Genomic DNA, 12963 nt, shown 5'->3' on the forward strand with positions numbered 1-12963 from the left:
ATGACTTTTCCAGTACATCCATCAGTAGACCATTATTGCAGATTGTTGAATTTCCTGCTGTTATCAACACAACTAGCTGTTGTGAAAGAGCAAACCCTAAAAGTTTCTATGCAAATTAACTCAAAGTTGTTCAATATTGAAGAATATTATTTCCTAGCTTGCCTCACTTCTGCATTCTAGCTTTGACTTTTTTGTGGCTTCTCTTTTATGGAAAAATGCCCTCTCCTCTCCTCAACACTCCATTCATGTATTTTTTGTCTTAAAAGAAGAGAGAAGTTCAACTTTTCAGGGAAGAAAAATGATTATAACTATAGTGTCTTCCTTCACCTTCAATTTTAAAGATTTTTCTATTCTAATGTTTGTGCCAAGAAAATGTCATTCCAAATTGTTTACCATTTGAATGGAAAATTGCAACCACTCTTAACTTCATGGCATGATTTGAAAAATGTTTCATAACATAAAGCACACGGCAGGCTAGTGGATGTCGACCTGTGGTGGAATGTACCGGTAGCTTGTTTCCCAAAGGGCAAAGAGGCGATGGAACTTGGCATGTCTGGTAGGCAGGAAGAGAGCTAAGACAGCAGTTCACAGAGTAGATCTGTAGTTATGCAGATAGTTGCTTGAGTCTGGCAAGATTCTGTCTGTAGGCAAACAACTGTAAAGAAACTACTCAGAAGTAATTGCATGTGTTGGTTCTTGGGACCTGACGCTACCTTGCAAAATCCTATTTTAATATTCATCACCATATTTTCGATTCTTTCCCTTTCCCTATTTCTTTGTCGTTTCCATTTTTCACAGTAAACTAACAAAGCAAACAAACTAAAATGCAGGACAACTGGAAGCAGTGGAAAGAGCAACTGGCCGGCCAATTTATTTTTTTTAATTTGATTTATATGCCGCCCTTCTCCGGAGACTCAGGGCGGCTTACAATGTGCTCAGCAATAGCCTTCATCCTTTTGTATATTTATACAAAGTCAGCTTATTGCCCCCACAAACTGGGTCCTCATTTCACCTACCTTAGAAAGGATGGAAGGCTGAGTCAACCTTGAGCCTTGGAGAGATTCGAACCAGCAGAAATTGCAGGCAGCTGTGTTAATGACAGGGTGCACTAAACCATTGTACTATCAAGGCTATCAATTACAGAAAAGCAGACAAGGTGAGAATAAGAATGATGCTGTAATTTTCCAACTCCTGCCTGTCTCTTGCTGATGTTGGCTCACAAGCTCCAAATACTGTCAGCAAACTATCTGACTTGAGTCTCACCAGTCTGAGAAAGGGAGGGAGGGAGAGTTAGAAACAGAGGACCTCGATGACACCCAAGGAACTGATGGGCAATGAATGAATGAATGAATCTATTAATGTACATGATTTGTAGAGCCACTCATCTCAAGTGACTCTGCACATCTTACAAGATTAAAACAAACACACCCACCAACGATAATCACCCAGGATTCTAGGACAGACCATAGACCTGTCTCACCAACATAGAATCATGGGGTGGAAGGACCTTGGAGGTTTAAAATAGAATAGAATAACAGACTTGGAAGGGACCTTGGAGGTCATCTAGTCATCTACTGGTACCGACCAGTACGCTCCCATAGAGAGGGGCTCCTCAGGGTGCTGTCGGCCAAACAGTGTCGACTGGCGGCCCCCAGGGGGAGAGCCTTCTCTGTGGGGGCACCTACCATCTGGAACGAGCTCCCCCCAGAGATACAGAAGATCCCGGACCTGCGCACGTTTCGCCGTGCTCTCAAAACTTTTCTATTTCAGCAAGCTGGCCTGGCCTAACTCCCATCTTTTAAATTTTTAAATTTTTTAATTCGTGATTTTACAAATTGGGTGTTTTAATCTGTGTTTCGGCCGAAATATTTAATAATTTTAAGGGATTTTTTAATATTTGTATTATCTGTATTTTATCTTGGCTGTTCACCGCCCTGAGTCCTTCGGGAGTAGGGCGGTATAGAAATTTGATTAATAAATAAATAAATAAATAAATAAATAGTCTAATCCCCTGCTCAAGCAGGAGAGTCCTCTTAGTCTAACTCCCGGCACATGGCAGGAGATCTTATACCATTCTGGACAAATCGTTCTCCAGTCTATTCTTGAAAATCTCCAGGGATGGAGCATTCTCCTTTACTTCCAGGCTGGATGACTCTGACAAGATTATCAACCTCCTGACTCGAATGCTTGGGGAAACAACCATGTCTTCAATGTTTTGTGAGATGCTAATAGTTTTGTCCCAACGATGCTTTTTTCAAGAGGCAACTGAACTCAAAAAGAGACATGACACCTAGATTTGAAGTCCGCCCCCCCTGCAGTCACATAATTACGTTTTGAGTGTTCAGCAATTGGCCTGCATTTGAATCAGCATCACAGAAGTCTGGAAGGGACCTTGGAGGTCTTCTAGTCCAGCCCCCTGCCCAAGCCAAGTGATCTTATACCAGTGATGGCTAACCTTTTGGCCATTGCGTGCCAAAAGCGGGGGGAGCACGTGGGGTTGCCCTCGCGCGTGCCCACACCCATAATTCTATGCGCCCCGCCTCCCTTGCACATGCGCGCATGACACCCCCCCCGCTTTTGGCATGTGATGGCCCAGTGGGCCCGGTAGGCCCATTTTTCGCCCTCCCCAGGCTCCAGAGACTTTCTAGGAGTCTGGGGAGGGCAAAAACAGCCTTCCCAACCCCCCAGAGGCCCTCTAGAGCTGGAAATGGCCTGTTTCCAGTGGGCCCAGAAGGCCTGAAAAATCAGCTGGCGGAGCTGAGCTCGCGTGCCCACCAATATGGCTCCACGTGCCACCTGTGGCACGCGTGCCATAGGTTCGCCATCACGGTCTTATACCATCCCAGACAATCACGTGACTGCAATTGATAATGTTCATTTGCTGAAGAAACACTTTTATGTTGGATTTCTGGCCAAAAAAAAAATGCCTATTGTGATAATGGGTTCACTTCACAATTGCTGTGTTCGCTTAATGACAGCTGCATTCTCTTTATGACTGCCACAAAAATGTTAAATCAGGTCGGTCATGTGGGTGTCTTGACTTACGACCATCATGACACAGGACAGAAATTCCCATGCTCCATTACAATCATAACTCAAGGACTACCTGTATCTCTTTTGGTGTCATCCAGTGGTCATTGAGATGTTAACAATAAGTTGCAGCTGTTTGTAATCTGTGGCAACAGGCCATCTTTGCACATGATATTTTAGCAAGAACACAAGACCAGGTTTTAGTTCAAGGAGCTTATCGCCTTCAGGTTTGACACAGGCTGAACAACAGCCAGAGAGGACAGAATTGAGGAAACATAATTTCCGCCTCTCCTGGTCCAAAAAGATAAAACTTTCCTCAAATAGAGCTCAACTTCTGTGGCCCCAGAGTCACATCCACAGAGGGCTTTTTGGACAAATACGGAAGGGATTTGTTATTGTCTTCTTCTGGGTTGTTTTTCAGCTTTGTACGTCCCTGGGATTTTGTGATAGCTGCTCATCCAGAATTTCACCATATCCAATTTAACGAGAGAAAAGAAGGACTTGGGGTGACATGATGGCAGGATCCCAGTATTTGAGGGGCTGCCACAAAGAAGAGGAGGTCAACTTATTCTCCAATGCACCTGAGCGTAGGACAAGAAGCAAGAAGCAATCAAGGAGAGAAGCAACCTGGAATTAAGGAGAAACTTCCAACAGTGACGACAATTAACCAGTGGAACACAGTGGTATAGAAATTTAATAAAATAAAATAAATAAATAAATAAATAAATAAATCCATTTTTTTTTTACTACCGGTTCTGTGGATGTGGCTTGGTGGGTGTGGCAGGGGAAGGATACTGCAAAATCCCCATTCCCCTCCCCCCACTCCTGGGGGAAGGATATTGCAAAGTCTCCATTCCCACCCCACTCTGGGGCCTGCCAGAGGTGGCATTTGCCAGTTCTCCGAACTGCTCAAAATTTCCCCTACCGGTTCTCCAGAACCTGTCAGAACCTGCTGGATTTCACCCCTGGTGGAACAGCTTGCCTTCAGAAGTTGTGCATGCCACTTGTGGCACTCACGACATACTGTAGGTTCGCCATCCCGGATATAGGTTCTCCTGCTTGAGCTCGGGGTTTGACTAGAAGACCTCCAATCTCCCTTCCAGCTGTATTCTGATTATTAACTCAGCCTTTTTAAGATTTCAAGATTGAAGAGCCGAGGTGGCGCAGTGGTTAGAGTGCAGTACTGCAGCTACTTCAGCTGACTGCTAGTTCAGCAGATCAAATCTCACCGGCTCAAGGTTGACTCAGCCTTCCATCCTTCCGAGGTGGGTAAAATGAGGACCCAGATTGTTAGGGGGCAATATGCTATTTAGTATACTGTCTTTGGTGTAAGCCGCCCAGAGTCCTTGGAGAATGGGCGGCATAGAAATATGAATAATAATAATAATAATAATAATAATAATAATAATAATAATAATAAGCCAAAATCTACCAACTCAGCAAGAGAGCTGGAAAGTGGGAGGCCGATCCAAACATTTGGCACTAAAACAGGTTAAAGGAAATCTCATTTTGGCTTCGGTCCCTGCAAGACCCGTCTCTTTGTGTGCATCTAAAATTAACAGACCGGAAGGGAAAGAGGGGTGGGAAACTCATGCATTATTTAAAGATTTTTGTTCTGGCTTGACCTGCAGCACGAGCTGACCCTGGCACGTCTCACGGGGGAAATCAGCCCCAGATCCTGCCCGGAGCCTCTCACCCGAGTAAATCTTGGAATAAACAGAAGAACAAAAAGCGTCTAGGTAGCTCCTAGACCTGGACTGGGGATAGTCAGGAAGGATCTTCTCTGTGCTGTGATGTCAAATATGCACAGCTGTCCTTCCAGGCACAGGGTTTCGGTAGAAGCAGCCAGAACGTTTTAAAAATAGAACTCTGTGGGTAGGAAGGAAAAAAAAAATAAGAACAATAACAAAAACTGCCAAAACCCTAAACTTTTCTTAAAGCATAAACAGTTTTTTTCTCTCTCTTGAAGGCTGCTATCAGCCGGAAATTTTTGCATCCCAGGTAGTTAGATTCTAGCAAAGCCAGATTTACAAGATGATAAACTTTAATGACCATGTGACAAGGTTGCTGCATTCTGTCAAATGTCTTAATTGGAGAAAATAAGTACTTAATTGTTGTATTATTTTAATGGTTTCTCTTATTTCTCTCCTTTTAGGATAGGAAGTGTTCCAAGGTGGCTTAAGACCACAGTGAAGTGATCTATTTCAAAATACAGCTAGTCCTCAACTTACAACAGTTTGTGACTGTTCAAAGTTACAATGCACTGAAAAAAGTGACTTATGGCCATTTTTCACACTTACAACTGTTGCAGCCTCCCCATGGTCACATGGACAAAATTCAGACACTTGGCAGCTGACTCATACTTATGACAGTTGCCGTGTCCCGTGGTCACATGATCCCCTTTTAAGACCTTCTGACATTGGGGAAGCCAGATTCACTTAACAACCATCTTACTAATTTAACAACTGCAGTGATTCGCTTAACAACTGTGGCAAGACAACTTGTAAAATGGGGCAAAACGTACTTAACCGATCTCTCACTTAGCAACATAAATGTGGGCTCAGTTGTGGTCGTAAGTCGAGAACTACCTGTATATCAACACATATGAATCCATCCCACAGGGCAGTTTCGGGCAGGAAGAAGCATCTAAGGTAAACCTATCCCAGGGAATGCACAAATAGGTGTGTTCTTTGTGGTTATGTGTGTGTGTGTGTGTGTGTGTGTGTGTGTGCGGGCGCGCGCGTGTGCCCACGTGCAAAAGATCGTGCCTGCAGTTCTTCACTCAAACATCCACCCCTTTCATAAGCCTGCTATGAAAAGAGGAACAAGAGTTTGATTGTGCAGTCATGGCTACCATGTTGATTTCTTTACGGAAGAAATCTTGGTTCTCCAGAATCTCTTATCCTTCCCTCAGGACCCTCCTTCAATTCCCGCTGTCATAGGCAGAAGGAATAACCCTGACGAGCAGAAGGAAGAGCTGCAACCAAGACAATAGTCAGATAAAAGAAACCTGAATCTGGACCAGAAGTTGCGTGTCTGAGACAAGAACCACAAGATAAGGGGAGGGAGGGGGGGAGTGCATTCAGACTTGCAAGATTTGGTGACAGTAACCTTATAATGAGAGTCCCTTTGGTGTAGTCATGGTTAAGGTCTCAGGCTAGAAACTGGGAATCCACATGTTTTACTCCCACCTCAGGCACAAAGTAGGAGCCTGGTTTAGCTCAACAGACAGAAACACTGTAATTTAACACCAGCTGTCTGCAATTAAAGTAAGATCGAATCTCGCCAGGCTCAAGGTTGACTCAGCCTTCCATCCTTTCTAAAGTAGGTAAATTGAGGACCCAGTTTGTGGGGGCAATAAGCTGACTTTGTATAAATATACAAAAGTATGAAGGCTATTGCTTAACGCACTGTAAGCCGCCCTGAGTCTCCAGAGAAGGGCGGCATATAAATCAAATTAAAAAAAAAAAAAGTTAGCTGAGTGACCTTGGGCCAGTCTTTTCCCCTCAGCCCTAGAAAGCAGGCAATGGCAAAGCACTTCAGAAATCTTGCCAAGAAAATTGCAGGGACTTGTTTGGGCAATCACCAGGAGTCAACACTGAATTGAAGGCACACACACACACACACACACACACACACACACACACACACACAGGGAAAAAACAAAAAACAGAAAGCATCACCCTTATAATGAAAGTTGTATTAACATTCATAACTTTGGTTTTCTAGTCTAGTGTATTCGATTTAAGTCAGATCTTTATTACAGACACCTACATCTGGAATCTGCTATGGCATTTGAACAGGGCTAACATATGCTGAGAACTTTGATGGTTTAGGACTAGCTTCTAAACTTTGCCAAAGGGTTTCAGAAGTTCCAGGCTTCTTGGTTGGCCATGCCAGGTATAACTTCCCTATTACTACCACCTCATCAGGGTACCGGGATCTCTTGCTGGCTGGGCTGTATTGAAACCGACTGAAATGTGTATGCACACCCATATGTCCAAACACCCACACTGCACATCTGGTTCCGTACACTGTCCCTACTCAGTTCCAACAACATTGCTGGATTGTGAAGTCACTGTCTGCTGCCTCATCTTCATGGAGTTCAGTGCAATAGGTCAATGATGTTGGCAGAACAGCTCATAAACTTTACTAATTTGATTTTCCTCAGAACAGTAATTTATGGACCAAGAGAGAGAGAGAAAGAGAGGGAGAGAGAGGGAGGGAGGGAGGGAGAAAGAGGGGGTGAGGGAGGTGGATTCTTTTTCAATTGCTGGCATGGATTTATTGTTTTTTTATTTATCTAAAAACAAATAGTCATGCATGTGTGGGGTAATGGGAGAAGTCACTGTAGGACCAGATTTAACTCCTGATTTGAATGCCTGTAGTAGTTGGGGTTCGGGTTTCTTCTTTTAGAACAAGGAGGGAAGAAAAGGAGGGAATGAGCTATTCCTGCAGACAGTCCTGAAGGAGGAAACGCTCAAATCTTGGAGCACGATAAAAACATATCTGCACCCATTTTAACAGCCCTTCACTTTGTCAGATCATGCCCTTGTGTTACGGGAATCGCACACGCTGCAATCAGCAGGCAAGCGGAACACACAAATATTTCTGAAGGACGACGTGCTGAATGGTGTAGATACTCCTGTGGTGAGTGTACTTGTTCCTTTCATCTCACGGCCATGGAAGAGATGGGGGGCAGGCAGGAAAGAGAATGAAAGGATATTGACATCCGGTCTTATTTTTGAACTTCACAAGGCCGCCTTCTGTGGGAGACAACCACCTCTGGTCTAATCTGGCAAGGTTTTCCCTCTGTTGTATGGGGTGTTTACCAATTGAGCTGAGCTTAGTGGGTCCTCCCTGTTCACACAGCTGTCTGCCACTGGTTTTAAAGCTGACTTCCCAACCCTGGAGCCTTCCAGATGGGCTGGACTGTTATTCCCAGAATTTCCATCCGTCACGGACAAGAGTTGTAAAGCACATTGAGCCCACATTGGCAGTGGAAAATGAGCAGCACTGTTTGCATTTAAGTCAATTGAGTTGTCACCTTGGCATGGCAGGTTGAATCTGGACCATAAAAGAACCATTTATTTAGTTATTGCAACCCTCCCCAAAAGCTGGCAGACGTTCACACATGTAGGGCTGCAAATCTTCAGTAATATCAGTCATGAAGAATCAGAACCATATGTTAAGTTGCAGTTAAGATTTATTGCTCCACCTACATAGAATCTAGTCAATTAACATTCAGCACTAATTTGGTGCTAGTTAAGAATCAGTGGAATTCAAGAGGAGTTGGACTTAAACCATTGTGGGAACATAACGATTCTAGCAGTGGTGGAATTAACTTTTTTTTACTACTGGTTCTGTGGGCGTGGCTTGGTGGGCATGGCAGGGGAAGGATACAGTAAAATCTCCATTCCCTTCCCACTCTGGGGCCAGCCAGAGTGGTATTTGCTGGTTCTCTGAACTACTCAAAATTTCCACTACCGGTTCTCCAGAACCTGTCAGAACCTGCTGAATAGCACCCCTGGATTCTAGACTGATGACTTGCTTAACTCCACTCTCCAACTTTGCCTGCCCTTTGAAATCCTTAGAAATCCTCAGAAATCACTGAAGCTATCAGTCCTGCTAACACCCGCTCTTGTGATTATTCTTTGATTGAGGGCTTTCTATATTATGATTTTTATTTTCCACCAGAATGACCAATCTGTGAGAAACATATTGAAAGGATGTGGATTGTCTCTCAGCTCTGATTGGAAGAAGAAGGAAGAAAAATGATGGTTTTTATCAGATTTTAATAAAGTTGTGTTGGCGGTTGTAGCTTTCTTTGCACTGGCAGCACAAAAGCTCTACCTATAATGGGCAGATGTTCACAGGCAATAAGTGAAGGAGCAGTGCTGAAGGAAGGCTTTCTGTTTGACTTTTATTCTACATTTTTGTAGCATTAATGGAGGCAAAAGCCTAGGATTACACATATTTAACCAAAACACCTTTAAGTAGAGGAGAATGCAGCTCAAGGAGGAATGCCTCATCCTAAAGTGGGAGTATTTGCAGGGGAGAGGAGAGTCAAAACAGTCAATATGGCCTCTGCAACCAAATGATGGAAGCCGTCACTCTTCCTGTGTATTGCTGTGATCAGCATTTTAATTCTTTTTGACACTTTTTTGACCCAAATATATAGTGTTTCTCAACCTTGGCAACTTTAAGAGGGGTGAACTTCAACTCCCAGAATTCCCCAAACAGCTTTCTTTTTTTCTTTCCAGCTGATTTCTACAAGGAGATTTTGATGCATCCATGCAGAACATTTTCTCTTCCAAGGGGAGACGATCCATTCTCAAGTGAATCGATTGCCTTTTGGGGAAATTTGGGTAAAAAAGAACTGTGGACTTGAGACTGTCAGCTTGGCCAGCCATGTTCCTGACAGGGCAATCCCCAGGATAAGGTCAAAGAATTCAAGATGGTGGCCACAACAGTATGATTGAAACCAGGGGTGAAATCTACTTACCTTCCCTACTGGTTCGGAAGTGTACACACTTCTAACCCCAATCCTTATCTTTGATAAACTAGTTCCCTCAACTGTTTCTCATTCAATTTAGCCTCCAGACTCCTTATCAGGAGGATCCAGATTGTTGGGGGCAATAGGCTGACTCTGTAAACCACTTAGAGAGGGCTGTATAAGCACTGTGAAGTGGTATATAAGTCTAAGTACTATTGCTGTCATGCTTCTTGCTCTTCTCTGCATATTTTCTAGGGTCCCAGCATCTTCTTAAAGTGGCCAAGGTTGAGTAACATTGGTCTAGATGAGAAGACTCACATCGTAACATTGCCAAGGTTGTAAAACACGGATCTAAACCAACAGTCACGCCTGCTTCAGATGGCTGGGAGTTGTAACCCAACTTCAGGAAACCAGTCATGTTGGATTAGGCTGGGTTAGGCATTTAAGAGGAAATGGAGGCAAAAATGCAGAAGTAGATCACACTAACCTGACCAGAAATAACATTTTCAACACTCCTTTGGGCTGTTGGTATTCGTTATGTTTTTTTCATCACTCACAGTCATGATAGAAATGTTCTTTGGGCAGCGAGATGTAATTGGTTTTGATACTTGTGCAGGTAACAAGGTTGTGTAGTGCCTAGAGGAGCAGCGCGACAAGAAAATGGAAAGATTTCAAACCTTCAGTAGATTTAGGTCTGTGCTTTGCTTCCAGCAGGAATTGGCAGGTCTGCAGATCCACGTGAAGGGAGGCTGGGAGGGAACAGAGCATGTGTTGTGTTAGGAAATGCCAGGGTTATTCTGTATAATTCTTTCCCCTGAGAACTTTGGGACGAGGCAAAACACAATTTTTTTTGCTACCCTGTTTTCTGCAGAAAAAACAATTGCAACCAGCCTGCCTTCCATGGAGGACCTGGATCCTGTAGGGGTCAGAAAGAGGGCTGAGAAAATATTTACAGACCCCTCACATCCTGGACACAAACTGTTTCAACTCCTCCCCTCGGGATACCGCTATAGGGCATTGCATGATAAAACAAGTAGACACAGAGACAGTTTTTTCTTCTGCTCCATCACCTCCCCCCACTGCCTCGCTTAGTGGCCACGGCACCAGTCCATCACTCAGACTCCTGCTTTGTTGCGGTGGTGATTAAGGAGAAGAAGTGGGCCAGCGATCTGAAGGAGGCTGCTGGAGCCGCTGGTGTGAAGCCAGGCTGTTGTCGCACATTGATGGCCTAGCTGCAGGGCCCTCTGGTAAGTCGGTGCAGGATGCACGTGGCAGCTCAATATCCCCATCTTGCTTTGTCCTCCACCCCCCCACTGCCTCGCTTAGTGGCCGTGGCACCAGTGTATCACATTGTCCTTCTTCCCCCACCTTCTCGCTTCATCCTCCACCCCCACACCTCCTGCTCCATTGTGGCCATCAAAAAAAAAAAGACCTCCCCAAAAATAAGCCCTGGTGCTTATTTTGGCAACCAAAAAATTGTAAGACTGGGTCTTATTTTGGGGGAAGCACGATAGTAGGGCTGTACTGCTATTATCCTTCTCATCTTCTCATTGTTCTCATCATTCTCATCTTTCATCTTTCCTACTACCTTCTCCTGTTGGTATATTATGTTTTATTATTTGTTGTTTGTATCTTACAATTTATGTGTCAAGGTTCCAAGTAACATACCCATAGCAAACAAAACTATGAGGCAGGTAGATTCCTCAAAGAATAAGCTTATTGGATATGTCATATTGGCACTCTGACTATCTCCACGGTTTTCACTAATTAAAAGTAAAAGTTTTTCACTTTCTCAAAACACTCAGTCACATGGTCCAATCGGGATACTGTCCGGTTGCTAGGTGACTTCAGACCCCTCCTTCCAAGCACCTGCAGAAATGTCCTTGGTTCCCAAGAGAAAGTATTTTGTTTTGATTACAACACCCCAACGATCTCTATTCCCCCCTCCGTATCCCTCTTCTCCAGTGTGTCAGCACTTAAGTCTCAAAATGGCCCTAGTCAGGCCAGCTACAGGGTTGACATTATGATTTCTGATCTATATCCTGTCACTTAGTTGTTTGCATGTACACCGAGAGCTTCTGCACCAGAGAAAATTCCTTTGTGTCCAATCGCACTTGGCCAATAAAGAATTCTACATCTAAAAAAACCCCTGCAAGATGTTCGGCAGAGAAATCCGACTCCTTCTATATCTCCCTGTGCCCTGCACTCATGCACAAAAGGCATTGCAACATCGGGTTCACCATTTTACAGATTTTGAAACCCGTCTGGGGGCTCCTGGCATCACACACACGTGAAGAAATGGATGTGTATTTTCAGTCATCCACTTGTGCCTTCCATTTTGATGTCACTTGATCCACTTAGGGACATCCCCAAGCATTGCCATCTCTGCCAAGGGAGATCCGGCTCTACCAGCCCTGGTAAAAGTTTCATTCATTCCCTCAAATATCTCTATTTGTAACTTTGCTAGAAAGGTTTGAAAAGCTGTTTGGACTGCAGTGTTTATATATTCATTTATTAGATTTTTATCCCACCTTTATTATTTTCCATAAGTAATTCAAGGTGGCGAACATACCTAATACTCTTTCTTCCTCTTATTTTCGCCACGGCAACCCTGTGAGGTGGATTGGGCTGAGAGTGACTGGCCCAAGGTCACTCACAGGACTTTCATGCCTAAGGCAGAGCTAGAACTCAACATCTCCTGGTCATTGGCCCAAAGTCACTCAGCCAGATTTCATGCCTAAGGCAGGTCTAGAACTGATTCTCCTGGTTTCTAGCACTTTCTCGACTGCACCAAACTGGCTCTCGAGAGACATAGAGACTACCTTTCTGATAAACTCTTTGGGAATCTGATGTGGCCCAGTGGTTTTTTGTGATGCTTGGGGGGGGCATCTGGAAAACAAACTTGGAATTTAATAGAGCAGTAATGTTCCTTGCTGTTTATTAGGTCATAATTGCTAATTTTGTAGATTCCATTTACTGTGACTGAGAGATAGCATTACATTTTACTGACTCCTTTCTTCAGTTTTGTTTTGCTCTCCTGCTGGTGGACTAAATATGAGCATTTTTTTCTACTCCTCCCCTTCAACTCTTTCACTAATAAAGCTTTACCAAAAATTATTTCTGTAAAAAAATGGCAACTGATATATTTTTAAATCTTTTTTTGTGAGTAACCCACGATTTTGGTTCAAAATATGGCTGGCTCTTTATTTATTAAATTTATACACCATGCTTTTCACTGTTTGGGGTGATTGTAGATGGCTATGTAATTCCATTTAATATAGATAAATAAAATTCCAATTCCATCTTTTCAAAGTGAAAATGTGTCTCCTTCAGCTGCAGCTCAGCTCAGTCTGCTTGCTGAGATGTTTGTGGTGGGATAAATGTTGTGGCCCATTCAAAGGACCTCTTGCAAAGAGTTAGTTCTACGGGCAAAGAAA

General features: G+C 43.7%; 2 long non-coding RNA genes across 2 annotated transcripts in view; both read left to right on the plus strand.

Annotated features, from left to right (window-relative positions):
* Positions 1 to 3707, plus strand: part of LOC117675992 (uncharacterized) — a 17619-nt gene extending 13912 nt beyond the window's left edge. Inside the window, exon 3 of the long non-coding RNA XR_004594323.3 lies at positions 3452 to 3707. This is a non-coding gene — a long non-coding RNA (uncharacterized LOC117675992). The remainder of the gene's footprint in view (positions 1 to 3451) is intronic.
* A 3652-nt stretch (positions 3708 to 7359) lies between these two features.
* LOC117675903 (uncharacterized) lies at positions 7360 to 8850 on the plus strand. The gene is made up of 2 exons (XR_004594297.2): positions 7360 to 7680; positions 8728 to 8850. It is a non-coding gene; the product is annotated as an uncharacterized LOC117675903 (long non-coding RNA).
* Positions 8851 to 12963: the final 4113 nt, after the last annotated feature.

Source organism: Pantherophis guttatus, chromosome 12 (assembly GCF_059756535.1).
Source record: "Pantherophis guttatus breed Tessera chromosome 12, ASM5975653v1, whole genome shotgun sequence".
Lineage (NCBI taxonomy): Eukaryota > Metazoa > Chordata > Lepidosauria > Squamata > Colubridae > Pantherophis > Pantherophis guttatus.